Source organism: Sminthopsis crassicaudata, chromosome 1 (genome assembly GCF_048593235.1).
Source record: "Sminthopsis crassicaudata isolate SCR6 chromosome 1, ASM4859323v1, whole genome shotgun sequence".
Classification (NCBI taxonomy): Eukaryota; Metazoa; Chordata; class Mammalia; order Dasyuromorphia; family Dasyuridae; genus Sminthopsis; species Sminthopsis crassicaudata.
The window spans coordinates 593828677-593844231 of NC_133617.1; the positions used below are offsets into that span (position 1 = coordinate 593828677).

The following is a 15555-nucleotide window of genomic DNA, read 5'->3' on the forward strand; positions in this document are numbered from 1 at the left end:
TTTCTTGGTATTGATTGTCAAGTCAAAATGAGCACAAGCAGGAGAGAATCAATCCATATTCTGTTGCATCTTAGCCTTAGGCTTCATTGAGTGCATAATCATCTGTGAACAAAAAGTCACAAGCAAACTCTCCCTCCACTTTGGTCTTGGCTTATAGCCTTTTAAATTAAATAGCTTAGCATCAGTGCAGCAGCTGACATTGATGCTGTTTTCATCTTTGTTTAAAGTGTCTGGCAATATTACTGAAAATGTATTTTTTTAAAAAAAAACATGGGATTGGGGGCAACTAGGTTGTTCAGTGGATAGAGCACCAGCCCTGAAATCGGGAGTACCTGAAATCAAATCTGGTCTCAAATATATATAGTTTACCTGTCAAAACTATGGAAAGGGGGAAATTGACAATCAAGGAAGAGATAGAAGGCAATGCAAAATACAAAAAAAAAAAAGGTAATTGTGAACATACTAAATTAAAAAGCTTTTGTACAAACAAATACAGGGCTCCAAGATTAGATGGAAAGCAGAAGGCTGGGAAACAATCTTTATAAGTGTCTCTGATAAAGACCTCATCTCTCAAATACATAGAGGGCTGAACCAAATTTATAAATATATAAACCATTCCCCAGTTGATAAATGAACAAAGCATATGAAAAGGTATTTTTAGATGAAGAAATCAAAGCTATGGTTAGTCATATGAAAAAGTGCTCTAAATCACTTTTGATTATAGAAATCCAAATTAAAACAACCAACTATGATTGACTCAGCTCTTCTCAGCAATACAATGATCCAAGACGAGTGTAAAGGATTAACAAAGAAAATACTATGTATAACCAATAAAAATATTTGAAAAGCAGACTGAGGCATATTTTTTGACTTACTTTAATCTTTCTGGGTTTTTTTTCTGTTTTTTTTTTTCATAACTATGACTAAAATGGAAATGTTTTACATGATAGCACATTAAAAACTATGAAACTGCCTACCATCTTCAGTAAAGGGGAAGGGAACAAAGAAGGAAGGGAGAAAAATTTGGAACTCAAAATCTTGTAAAAGTGAATACTGGAGCAACTAGGTGGTGCAATAGATAGAGCACCAGCCCTGACATCAGGAGGACCTGAGTTCAAGTCTGATCTCAGACACTTAACACTTCCTAGCTGTGTGACCCTGGGCAAGTCATTTAACCCCAATTGCCTCAGCCAAAAATAAATGTAACTTGAGGTATGTAACTTGGAGAAAATTTAAATTTATTTAAAATAAATAAAAAGGATGGGAGCAAACACACACTCCTGTTTCACTCTATTGGTGACTGAGAGAGGATGAGAGTGGCAACCTTTATCCAAAGTCTATGCAAGCATACCATCATGAAACTGTTGTTTGCTTCTGAACTTTTCAGATATTAAAAAAAAAAAAAAACTTCAAGTATTGTTTTAATAACTAACAAAAGAGGTAAATTAGAGTTGTAACTGGTGACTCATATAAAACCAAAACATTTTTTCTGCTTCCTAGATGTTTTGAGTCATTGTTATTTTATTTATTTCAATGTCATTTGTATTCCCAGCTGTCCTACAGAGTCAGTAAAGCTAAGAAAAATTAATACAAGCACTCTTTTGACTCATCCAACCTTAATAAAGTTATTCGTCTACATTCTGTTGCACAATTAGTAAATTATGATAGGCTGAATCTAAATTTCAATCTCAATCAGTATAGTAGGCTCCAAGTTTTCCACAAAATGTAACAGGCCCTTATTAATAATAAATTCCAATAAAGAATTACTTTAGCAATTAGGTATTAAAAGCATACAATCCAAGGATAAAAAGGCTATAAAACAAAAATCACCTTCTACAGTCACCAGATCAAAAAAGCCAAGGAAAAGAACTGCAGGTAGTTGGAGGTCTGTAAAAGACCTCAGACAATCTGCCCTGATCCATCCCTCCAAGCTATTCTTTCCTGGTATGTATGAAGCCTCTGGAAATGAAAAGCAACAACCATAGAGGACAAACCAATCTCTAACCACATAGGTTAAGGATGAAAAGGAAAGACAGCACAGCTTGATTTTCATGGCCTACATTAAGGCACATTCTCTAAAAGTGTGAATTACAAAGTATATATTTCAAGGAAACTATTAAGGAAGGAAAAATATGTAAAATCCTTATGATGACACCTTACATTCCTCCTCCTACACTCTTTATTTATCCTGTATCTTTAACATTATTATATAGGGGGAAAGCCCCCTGAATTATTAGGATCAGATAATTAATGAAAATAATCAAGGTCAGATTTCATATTGACTTCTTTCTATATCTTTTTTGAAAATTATTTTAAAACTTCTGCTTGATTTAGTCACCAGAAATAAAATTCTACACATGCTAAAATTTATCTATCAACAAATCATTAGTTGTTTTGTGTCATATAGGGAAAGAAACAAAAGCTGATTGATTAAATGAATTTTTCATTTTTTGACACATTGAATTAAATAGAATTGGTGTGACATCATATTGGCAAAGTATGCAATCTGTTTTTCCAGCTCCATGATAGAAGTAATGACACCTGTCCTCCTCTCTATTCCCTCAACTATCACCTTAGCTACTATACAAAGTAGTGTGTAACCTGTGAAATAAGTATTATAGAATAAAAAAAAGGAAATGGTGGAATATGTAGGTGGTAGTTGAGACTTTGGAAAAACTGACCACCTCATCATCATCATTATCGTTCTCTCTGCCATCAATAGCAATAAAAAAAAAAAAAAAAATGTCTACTAGAGTCGTATATATAGTATTATACAAAGAGACCTAAATAACTGGAAATGCTATTTTTTGTCCTTTGGAAATTTACAATATAGAGCCATGCTATGTCCTTGAAGAAGCATGGAGCTATTGCTAATAATAATTGCTTAATTATAAGATGTAGAAGCAGTAACTCCAAAGGCATTATTATTTAAATCTCTTGGGTCCATCCAGGTTTACTCTGAAATGTAAATAAAACTTACTTCAAGTTTTGGAGTCCAAATGGAGGCCATTTATTATTTCTAGAAATAAAAAGGAGGAAATTTGTCACAGTATTATAGATTTAGAGCTGGAAGGGACACTAAAAGGCCATCTACTCTGATTCTCCAATTTTAGAAATGAGGAAATAGGGATCCAACTAGTTTAAGATTTCCCCTAAGCCATATAGTTTTAAAAGGATAAACATGACATTTAAACACAGAACACAGTATCTGATTAATTCCACCACTTTTTCTACTGTACCACATCAGTTCTGATCCTTAACCAAAAAAACATGGGGATGACAAGATAAAGAGAAGGGAGATGGGACTAAGCAGCCAAAGTTAAGCAGCAACAAAGTTGTAAAAGAGTTCAGTCATTTTTCAGTCCTGTTCAACTCTTTATGATTCCATTTGGGTTTTCTTGGCAAGGGTATAGGAGTGGTCTGCTATTTCCTTCTCCAGTTCATTTTATAGATGAGGAAACTGAGGCAAAGAGAGTTAAGTGACAGGTCTACATAGGTAGTAAGTGTCTGAGGTGAAATTTCTCATATCTTCCTAAATTCAAGCCCAGAGTTCTATCTACCGAGAAAAAGTGTCAGCAATAAAAAGAAGAATTATAGAGAGTATGGAGGATTTAGGCTTTTCATGCCTATCTGATCCTCTCCCCCCTTTTTAAAATATCTTTTTAAAACATTATTTAAAACTTAAATACAAAATAGACAAAGAAAAAAAAAAACAGGAAAAGAAAAAAACATTTCCATGTATACGACAGAACATAGAAGAGGATTCAAAATATGGAATGATAAATTTCCATTTCAAGAAAGCCTATATAATAAATACTCCCCTGTGTTCAAAATTGCCCATCATTTCTTTGTTTTCTTGTGGATTTTCTTTTGTTCTCTGCTATATACTTCTAAGTTTATTCTTTTTTTTCCCCTTTTTCCTCTCCCATTCTTTCCCCAAGGCTACAATTAAGTTCAGATTTGTGTGTGTATAAACATATACACATATATTACATATACATACAAACATATGTGTATGTACACATATACATATATGTATATGTAAATACAACTATAATCATACAATACACATTCATATTTCTATGTAAGGCTAACAAGTAGATGAGTCTTTCCATGTTTCTAATTCCACCAACTTATCATTTCTTACAGTAAAGCAATATTTCAATCTTATAATATCTAATTTTTTTTTTTTTTGGAGGCTGGGGTTAAGTGACTTGCCCAAGGTCACACAGGCAGGAAGTGTTAAGTGTCTGAGACCAGATTTGAACTCTGGTCCTCCTGACTTCAGGGCTGGTGCTCTATCCACTGCGCCACCTAGCTGCCCCCATAATATCTAATTTTAAAACAGTCTAAAACAATATTGATTAATATGGCTGACATATAGTATATTTCCCTACTTTTCTCTTTTGATGAAATTTATTTTAGTTTTCACTTTGAGATCAATGTTTACTACTCCTTTTTTTCTAATAAATCCTACTGCTGATCATTATTATGTTTATTTCATATCCCTGCTAACTCCCCTGCTTTACATCTACCTACTACCTCAGCTTGCTATTATTTAACCTACAACCCTTGCAACTACTTTGTCTTCTTCCTGGACTCTTTCTCTCCCTCTTCATTCCATTTCCACTTATCTACATATTTTTTTCCCATTCTTATTCATCTACATATCCTCCTACATCCCCTTTATCCTATTCCTTCCCATGCTATTTCTATATAAATTTAAAAGATTTTTACATCCTTCCAGATATTTATATATTGTTCCCTTTTTAATCCATTCCCAATGTGAGTAGGATTTCAGAATGAAGTGTCCTCCTTCCTTATCTAATTCTTCTGTATCAATTCTTGATCTCCCACCCCATTCATATAACATAATTTTTGTTTTCCTACGTGGTTTTGATTTTTAGAATCACATAATACTCAGTTCTTTCTTTCAAACTACCCAATTGCTAATGAGAATCTTAGACATATGGTTTATATTTCCACATGTAAGACAGTTTGTCCTTGCTGTCCTTTGGAATAAATCTCTTATGTTTACTTTATATTTCTCTTAGATCTCATATATGTGTCAATTTTCTATTAAGTTCAGGTCATTTTGTGACAAAATTCCTGAATATCTGGGATTTCTTCTAATATCCTTTTTTTTTTTCCATTCAGAATTATGCTTAACTTTGCTGGGTATGATATTTTGGCCAGAACCCTAGTTCTTTTGCTCTTCAATATATAGTGTTCCAACACCTGTGATTTTGTAAAGTAGTGATTTCTAGGTCATATAATTTCAATTTTGGCTCTACCATATTTGAATTGTTTTTAATTTTCTTCTTGCTTATAATATTTTCTTTTTGATTAGGAGGTTTGGCAATTTGGTTATAATGTTCCTATAAGATTTCCTCATAGTTATAGATAGGTAATGATTGATATTTTTTTTTCTATTTCTACTTTTCCCTCTCACTTTCCAAAACCTCAGGACATTTTTCTTTAATTATATTATTGCATCAAGATTGTTTTAGTTTTTGATCATAGCTTTCAGGTAGTTCATGAATTTTCCCTTTTTGATCTATTCTCTAAATCTATCATTTTTCTTATGAAATGCCTCACATTTTCTTCTTTTTTTTCATTCTTTGTATTTTGTTTTATTATTTCTTGGCCTCATAATTTTTCTAGCTTCTCCTTACCCAATTTTAGTTTTCAAGAAATCATTTTCTTCCTTAAGATTCTGGATCTCCTTTTTGAATTGCTTGATTTTCTTTTCATAATCTTGTTTTCTTGGATTACTCATTTTTTACCTGCTCATTTTTTCTTAATTTGTAGTGAATTGGTGGTGTAATTACCTCCAGTTGTCAAGTATTAGGAATGGTGCCTTTGGCCACAGGTCTTCCTTCAGTTTTCCCCTCTGGTCTGGTACTGAAACCAAAACTCCATCCTCTTGTAAATGCCAACACCCTGCAACCTCACCTCTTCTGCCTTCACCAAGTGTGTATTGATTCCTTCTCACCCAGGTTGGCATCCTAGTAACATAGCTGGACCTAAGGTTCCTTAACAGAGAGCTTCCCTCTATCTTTGATTCAGAAACTTGACTCTCCACCCTGTCTGGAGGTAAAAATTCCTGTGACTGAGGTGAGAGGCTACCTCTGAACCCAGCTACCCCCAGGGCTCCCCTGCTTCAATGAAACTAACCTAGAGGTATTTACACTTCATACAAGTCAATCTTCTGTCCTGGTATCTTTCTTCACATTTTCTTCCCCCCAGGTCTTCCCTACCTCTTATTTGTTTTTATCACTCTATTTTTGTCCTGAGGTACAACTCTACCTTGTTGTGTGATGACTATGAAGAGCTTGGACTTTTCAATACATGCCACAATCTTACTGGAATTCTCTACAATCCCCAATTTTCATTGGCAGCTGCTTCAATTACCCACTAAATAGAGCTCCCCAGTTTCAATCATTCTTGACTCTTCTGAGTCCTTCTGAGGGCTGACTTTTCAGGGTAACTGATAATGGTGAGTTTGGAAGATGTCTACCTTAAGTGGAGATTTTCCCCAATTGAATGATCAGATGAAAGCAATTTGTTCCAAGGACCATGAAGACAGATATTATGGAATGCAGAGAGCCTGGTCAAACATCAAAGGGGTTAAGGTCATTCACTGTACCCCGGGCCATAATCAGATATCCTGACTTTTGTCTTGCCACTGGATTCTAATGACTCTAGAAGAGAGAGTGAGGCTAAGGATTTTATATAACTGTAATTAAATCCAATTCATATGAGGTATTATCCCTGTGTTGTCATTAGTAATGAAGGACAAACAACAACAGTTGATGTTCTGGCTATATTGCCATTCATATGTGTTTTGTACTTCCTAGTTGCCCAACTCCCTTTCATTTCTGGAACTATAATAAAATCACTTATGTTATTGATCCTAGAAAGGGTATGTCTATTTAGTCACCTATGACTCTACTGACCATCCCTATAACTTTTCAAACCAATATATCACTCCCTGGCCACTCCATATATATATATATATATATATATATATATATATAATCTCTCCCTATCAGAACATAAGTTTAGAGTGTTAGGATTACTAGGTGCTAACTCAGTTGTCTAATTTAGCATGGTACTTAACAATTCTCTAGCTCAGAGTTCACACCTTTAGTTCAAACCTTTAAAGGAGTTTATACCTTTAAAGAAGCTAGCTCATTGGTTGTAAGTAGTTCCCACAAGCCCCTGGAGTACCCACAAGCCCCATTCTCTGGGAGGATAAAAGGAGACAACATTGAGTGGGAAGAGCAGTCTGGAAGGAGGCAGTCTGTAAGAAGGCAGTCTGGATTGGGTCAAGACTTCCCAGGAGAACTTCAGGGAAGCTTGAGGAGATTCAGGAGCCAGAATTCAGGAAGAAGAGGATTGGAGATTCTACCTTTGCTCTGGCTGGAGGCTCCAGAAGCCTCCCAAGAAACCTGCTCACAGAGAAAAGGATTTACAGAAAAGAAACCTCCTCCCAGAGAAAGATTACAATTGAGAGACAATAGGACACTACATTAGGGGAATAATACTAGCAAGTTAGTTATATAGCTGGGTCAAAGGGAATATATTATTACAATCATTTAATCATTCATTCATTCTTACATTTAAAAAGACATTAAAATCAAGGATGCACTGCTGATGAAAAATTTATAACAAATTCAATTCAGCTAACAATTATTAAACACCTACTATGTGCAAAGTACTATATTGTCAATGAAGATGAAAAGGGAAAATGAAATTGATCCTGCTGTCTATAAACTTACATTTTACTGGGATTATATAACAGTCATCCAAATAAGTAAATATGAAGTTCAGGTCCTTTGGAAGTTAAATTATAAAAAATATGAATTGTCTGCTTTATATTTCTGAAACATTAGTGATAGTACATTTTGAGAATTACAGAAATAAGCCTTCTTAACTCTGATCATTTGGTAATTAATAAAGGCAAACTGAGTTTTGCAAGGCCATGATATATTATGATATGTATCACTTTACTGCAACTGAAAAAGACTGATTTGATATTTCTTTTCCCATAGGATTGGCTATTTATTATGCACATCTTAGACACCATTTTTTATTCTTGTATTAAATAGCTGCCTATTTAAAAACTCTTTGAGGATAGGACACCTTCATTCACTATTAGAGAAAAGGGATCCCTCCTTTTTGAATGGAGCAAATGAACAATACATTACTCTGATTCTGTACTGTTCCTCCTTCTCTCCTGACTGGTCCACAGCTCTCTACTCTCTCTAGGTAGATAAGAGGTACAGAGTTACCTTGATGTTGCAAGTTATTTCATCCTGCCTGACCCATGACTGTCTTCAGTATTTTAATAATGATTATTCTTAGCAGTAATAACAATCAATACAGAAATATCCAAAGGCACCAGTAATTTTTAAATGATCATACTTAAAGCTATAAATTAAATTGCTTAATTATCTAAGCAGTTACAGTGACTGTTCATACTGTTAAGAGGCAGGTCTATTCTCTGAGAGCCTCAACAACTGTAGATCCTAACATGTGAAAGAGTTGCAAGGCAGCCTTTGCTGACCCAGGTGTTGCTGACTGGGAATGAAATAAATTGGAGGCAGAGGGAGGAGGAGAGAGGTCAGACAACATAACAGCCTCTCAGAGAGGTCAGAGAACAGCAACTGCCTCTCAGTCTCCTTGTATCATCCTCTCACAAGAGGAGATCCATTCTGCAGGCTTGGTTTGGATTTCCAGCAGCCACTGTCAGGTGGCTCCCATGTATTTCAACACATATGGAGCAGCAAGAACATATGCTGTTTGGAGTTTCAAAGTTCAAAAGATTTAGAATTCCTAGATCTCTCAGTATGATTTGACTAGAAACAAGTAGAACTTTTTGCAGCTTCAACCTTTTTTGAAGAAGCTGACCAGTAAGAAGATGTTAGATTAAGTTAAGTCCAGGATTCTCAGAAGGTGAAGACCTTAAGGTAGTTGTTCTCTTGGACAGAGCAGAGATGAAATACTAAGAAGATGGTTATTCATTAGTAGAGTAAAATAATCTATGTTTTGATGTATTAAGTATCAACTTCCCAAGAGAATATAATAGGAATCCTAAGTTACTGTGTTTAACTTTTATCAATGTAAATTTATAAGTCTTTTAAGCATTTATTTTGTGTGGGAAAAAAATTTATACCCTCCCCCTACCCTATAAACACTTTAAATTGAGGTCCAGACCCTAGACTTGAATGAAACCAAAGTTTTTAGTCATGATCCCTGCAATTCAAGGATGAGGAATTAAACAGCCAAATATGAGAAAAAAAAATCTGACACCTCTCTTTAGAGTCCTTCAAGAATTATGTAGAAATCTAGAGCTAAGGACTCTCCCTGAAAGAAAATTTTCTACTTCCCCATTACCTAGACCAATGGGATCTGCTGTTTCATATGATTAATGAGTACTTGTTTTTGACTTATTGAAATTGGCTTGGGAATCTACTTTTTATTTCTCAATCACTGAAAAAAAAATTCCTTTCTCCAATCTTTTTCTCCTCACCTTATTCCCCTCAAGCAGCCTTCAATCTTATGTGTCACTTTCCACTTGGCCACCATTGTAGATAGCTAAGCTAGTATGAAGTCCTCAGGGTCTGAGCTATAAATGGGAGAATTGATTCAACCTTTGCTAGGATTGTAAAGCTGACTTCACATGAATAAACAGAAATGCCTCTCCTACTATACCTTTAATAAATATCTCTTTATTTTCTTCAATGCCTATGGGAAATTAACTTACCTAATCAGTGACTACATTTCATCCTACATGTCCTCAAGGCTTTTTTATATTAAGATGTAAGTTTAAATAAAATAATTTTCAGGTAATGTCATTTTATACACAAAAGGTCAAGTGACAAAATAAGAGAGGATAAAAGGACTTACCGATGTGATAGAAATTGGAGGTTTTCATTAGATGTGGTACAGTAGTAAGATGACTAACTCTATGGACTTGAGTTCCAATATCATCCTTAACAATTACCATATGTCTTTCAACTTCAGTTTTCTAATCTATGAAAGGAGAGACCTGGATTAGATGACTTCTATCATCCCTTCTAGTTCTTTATTTAAGATTCTATGGCAAAAAATACATGGTCATAAAATTAAGTCACCACTTATTAAATGCTTCCTATATGCCAGACAATGTGCTGAATCAATTAATAAAAATTTTAAAAGTTTAAGAAGTAATTAGTTGATTGACCTTGAAAAATATAAATACCTTGCATTCTATAAAATCTTTTACCAATTAATCTATTTTTTGGACCTAGCTAGCTAGTTTAATATCCATTTTGTAAAGAAAATATGGAGTTATAAAGAAATCAGGTATTTTCTAAGAGAATCATAACACTAAAGCAAATTATGAACCAGAATTGATCCTGTTATATCTCCCACTTCTGATAACTGCATTTTCCTTTAAAAATCTCCCATACCACAATCTCTACTTTTTCTTTTTCAGTGAATGTTGGTATGATTTTTTACAACTCTCTTTACCCTGAATCCTTCAGTCTGAAAAGAATCCAATCCCCCTCGCCTATCAAATCCTCTTTCCCTTTTCTTTTTTTTAAGAGAGCACTTTCACAGCTCTGTGGATATAATTTTATGGTGACTATTTGAAGTATAGACTAGCTCTGCAGTAGTGAAGGGGACTTGAACAGTATAGTTTATTTTTTAAAGTAAGGTTTTTTTTTTTTAATCTCTCCAGAATATTTACTTAAGAATTTTTTAAATATTTCAAATATTCAAACAAATATCAAATAAACATAAAGAAAATGATTGTAGTCTTTCTATCTACTCCCTAGAAAATATACATTGCCAACTCCTTCAAATGGGAAAAAGAAACAAACTAAAATCAGCCATATTCAGTTATAAATATTTGTGAGTATGAATGACATTTGCCTTATTGGTAGTATGAATATATTTTGTCTATGCCAACATGCCAGTTCCTGTTTACATAAGCTCTAAAAAGTATGTTAATATTTTTGCCACATGCCTCAGTATGATTCAAATGTTTCCACCTGATCATATCTGACTAATTAAACCAGTCATAAACTGAGAATTCTTTTAGCTTAGCTTACCTTGAAGTTAAGACAGAGGAATTCTAAATACATAGAAATTATAATATTTACAAATGGATTAAGCTAGCATCCACTGGCAAGTATTCAACTGAAATAATGAATAATCATAAAACATGAGTTGAAGTTGATCATATGACTAAAAGTCGATTTATTATTGGCCTAGAAGCAATCAATAATTATGATAAATAAAACATGATGTCCAACCAATTGATTATTGCTCTATTATCTCAATGGATTAAGTTCAAAGAGGGAAAGGTCTAGAATCCATTTATATTTTTAGTTCTATTTTGGGGGGTAGGGAAAAATGAGTTTTGTGCCACTGTTACTTGAATGAAATGAGGGGGATTGAAAGAAAAAATGAAAGAAAAGTAGCAAGCATCAAGATTCTTGACAATGAAACCAATGCCTACAAGCTTATTTTAACAACAAATCTCATGTTCAGAAGAAAGGTGAATATGACAGAAGCCATCTTCAATTTGTTTTAGTGAGGCTAATTCATTTTTTTGGGCATACAACAACATTTTGAAAAATATTTCCTTGATTCTGGCAAAATAATAAATATATAAACAAAATGCATGATGTTTAAAAAGCAAAACACACTTTTAGAGTAAAATTATGATGAACTGAAACAATTTCCCACTCAAAAAATTTTGGCTTATGTCACTAATGAATAAAACAAAAATTATTGTGAGGTATCTAACAAGATGAGCTAGACTACCCCAAATTGTACATAATAATAAAAATAATGTTAATGGATTTTAACATAATGCTTCAAGTTTTGCAAAGTGATTTAGGTAGATTACTTCATTTGAACCTTACAACAATTGAAAGCAAGAATTATTACAAGTATCATTAGCAGAAAGTGCCATCTTCATCCAAAGAAAGAACTATAGAAACTGAATATGGATCAAATCACTATATTTTCAACTTTTTTGTTGTTTATTTGCTTGTTTTTTCCTTTTTAATCTGATTTTTTTTTTTTGCACAACATGATGAATATGGAAATATATTTAGAAGAATTATATATGTGTAACCTATATCAGATTACTTGCTGTCTTGGGGAAGGGGGAAGAGAGTACAGAGGGAGAAAACTTTGGAACATGAAGTTTTGCAAAGATGAATGTTGAGGGGCAGCTAGATGGTGCAGTGGATAGAGTGCTGGCCCTGAATTCAGGAGGACTTGAGTTCAAAACCAGCCTTAGATAATTAACACTTTCCTAGCTGTGTGACTCTGGGCAAGTCATTTAACCCTGATCACCTCAAAAAAGAAAAAAAAAGGTTAATATTGAAAACCAACTTTGTGTGCATTGGAAAAATAAAAATATTATTTTAAAAAGCATTATCATTATCGATGAATCATGGAGGAAACTGGGATTGAAAGAGGTTGAATGACTTGCCTATGGCCGTTGACCAAGAATATGTTATAGGAATAATAGCCAATATAGCTATAGTATAGCTATTTGGTACTATTCGTGAAAAGTTAATTCCATTACAGTTTGTTTTAAATTGAAGGATTTACCCTCCCCCCCCAAAAAAAATCTAAGAATTTAGGTAGTAGGCATGGCAATTATTTATGTGGCCTGGTTTTCCTTTAAAGAATAAAGAATATCATTCTTAGGATTATCATTCATTTGATTTCTGTCCAATTTTTGATAAATTTTTGACTTGGGTTTTGTAGATTATCCATTGCAAAATTATACCATGAGCATGCCTTCTGATCTAGCATTATATGTTGCCATAGCACATTTGGAGACAAAGGAATCAATTCATTTATCTGAATCAATAGTATCTTTTTTAACCTTTGGAATTCTATCCCCTTTTAATCTTTGATGAAGGTGAAATATTGGTTATATAACTGTACTCAAAAAAAATCCAAAAAAGTAAGATTCAAATACCATCTCTGATAAATCATGACTTTATAGCCCAATTCACTCAATATTTTAAAATGTTACATCAACTTATCTCTGTGCCTATAAGTTGAAGAGAAGGTTCTAAACTGTTCCTCAGTTTCTCAAGGAACCTCAGTTCCTTGAATTGTTCTGTCTCTGGTCGCAAACCCCCTTCCTGACCCTTAGAACTTATCTAAATTAGGGCTGGGAGCCCTGACCATTAGCATTCAATAGAGCCATAAAATGCAGATGGCTTATTTAGAGATAGGTAGGCTATTTCAGATATCCTGACCTTCCAACTTATCAGAATTTATGATCCTTCCTTACTCTCAACCTGTCAGAACTTAATTTATGGTCTGTTCCTGAAAGGGCCTGCTCATCAGTGCTCTTCCCCACCCCTTGTGTCTTGTGTCTTGTGTCCCTTATCACTGAAGCCCTATAAGAATCCCTGAAATCTCACATTAGATGCTGAAAACTATGAGACATTAGTCCTATTCAATCAATTAATCCAAGCTCTCAAATAAAATATTAAAAACTCTCTAATCTCTCTTGCTTCAGTTTCTCCAGCATAACAATCACCTCATTGTGCTCTAACCCCCCCAGCCTTAATCTCTAAACTGTCCAGACTTAGATCTGTCCTAAAATAACCATTAACTTGAACATTGTTTGAATTTACTTGGAGTCCCTAGCTTCACATCTTCAAAAGAATGTGAGAATTCTGTCAGGTTTTATTTTTAAAGATAATGAAATCATTTGATATAAGCTCATCTGTTTGATGCTAAGAAAGACAAAGAGAATAATCCACAAGGCAAACAGTGGTATTTGATACAACTGATACATTAGAAATATATTATTCAAAGTAAGTCCTCCTTAGATGTGTACCCATTGTTGAAGAGTGAAATGAAATTTGAAAAATTCAGTCAGCTGTCTATATGTTTTTAAAAAGCATATTTCTTAGTATGTATGCACATTTTTTAGTATTTATTCTAATGGGATCTCTTTCTTTGGTATCCAGATATTTGACATATGGATTACTTATTATATTATTCAAATATTTATAGGCGAGTTGATGACATTTCCTCTACTTCTTTAAAGGAAATAATTTAGATTAAGAGTCTTAATTCCAAGAAGAAAGGAGAGCTAGAATAAGGAATGGAAGACCTAATAAAAGAAAAGAAAGCAATGTGGGGGAACGAAAAGAAAAAAGGATGAGAAAAAAGATAGAAAGAAAGGGAGTTGGGAAAAATGAAGAGCAGAAATAATTTGACATGAATAGATACATAACCCATCATTACAGAAACTTCTCTGAAAAGTTTTGTAATATAGTGGAAAAAACAATGGCTAGGAGTCAAGAGATAAGGTTTCTGATTCTGATTTAATCACTACTCATGCTGAGTTATTTGCTCTAATTTCCCTTAATTCTCTGAGGCTCTTAGCTTCCATATACATACATACATACATACATACATACATACATACATACATACAAAACTGTTTAGACCCTCTCGAATCTCCCTAGCTCTAAAATCTCATGAGTTCCAGATTCAATCATTCCTAACTTTAAAATGGCTCTTAGCTTTGCTTTTCAGAGTGAGTCAAGGTATCATAAAGATACAGCACTGGACAAGGGGTAAATAAGACTTGGGTTTGAAATTTGCCTTGAATATTTACTAGTTGTATAACTCTAGGCGAATCTCTGAGTTACTTAATTTCTTTTCTGTAAAAACAGGGATAAAGATACCATATTCCTTACAGAACTGTTCTGAGAATTAAGTGATACATATAAAGCACTTTACAAATCCTAGATTACTAAATGCAAACATTATTATTATTGTTGTTATTATTATTATTCCTATTTCTCTTAACTGCAATTTTTCCCTCTTCCTACTTCCTTTATCTTTCTATCTCAAAATTCATTCTTATTACAAATGCCAGCAAAAGTGCAAGATTTTAGGAATGGGAAGAATTGGCTTTGCTATTTGAAAAGTTATTTATATGTGTGTGTGTATGAAAATACATATAAATTTATATATATACATACATATATATGTATATATAGGCTATTTGCATCACCTCTTTCAAGAAAACAGTAGATTCTTAATGAACATCTAGGCACTCAGCAGTGGCTTAATTATGAAAAATTATTTTAAAAAGTAATGACAACTTTTTAGCAAAACCTCTTCATTGTAAATTTTTGATGCTTATGTGACCCAGGTATGTCATTGCTACATTCTTACATCCTTTATTCTATCATTTAAAAAGTACAACACAACAGAATCTAGAGCATGCTAAAAGAGCAGAATAAAATAAAATGGTGTGATTTTTAAATTTTCTCCCAATTTTCCTTTTTTCCACATAGTAATTATTTAGGGTTCTTTATTTCTTGGTTTCCTGAATTCACAACTCAAAGGAAAAGAGAGCAAGAGGAAGAAAGATAAGATAGATGAAAGGAGCTTCATAGGGCCTTCAAGATAAGTTGACATCTGCTGAGGAAAATGAAATGAAATGAATGTCCTCCTGAGAGACATAAAGTTCTAAAATATTATAGTTGCTTGGAGCCT

General features: G+C 33.5%; 1 long non-coding RNA gene across 2 annotated transcripts in view; it reads left to right on the forward strand.

Annotated features, from left to right (window-relative positions):
- Positions 1-15555, forward strand: part of LOC141551119 (uncharacterized) — a 1110497-nt gene that overhangs the window by 504102 nt on the left and 590840 nt on the right. The gene's annotated exons all lie outside the window — the stretch shown is intronic.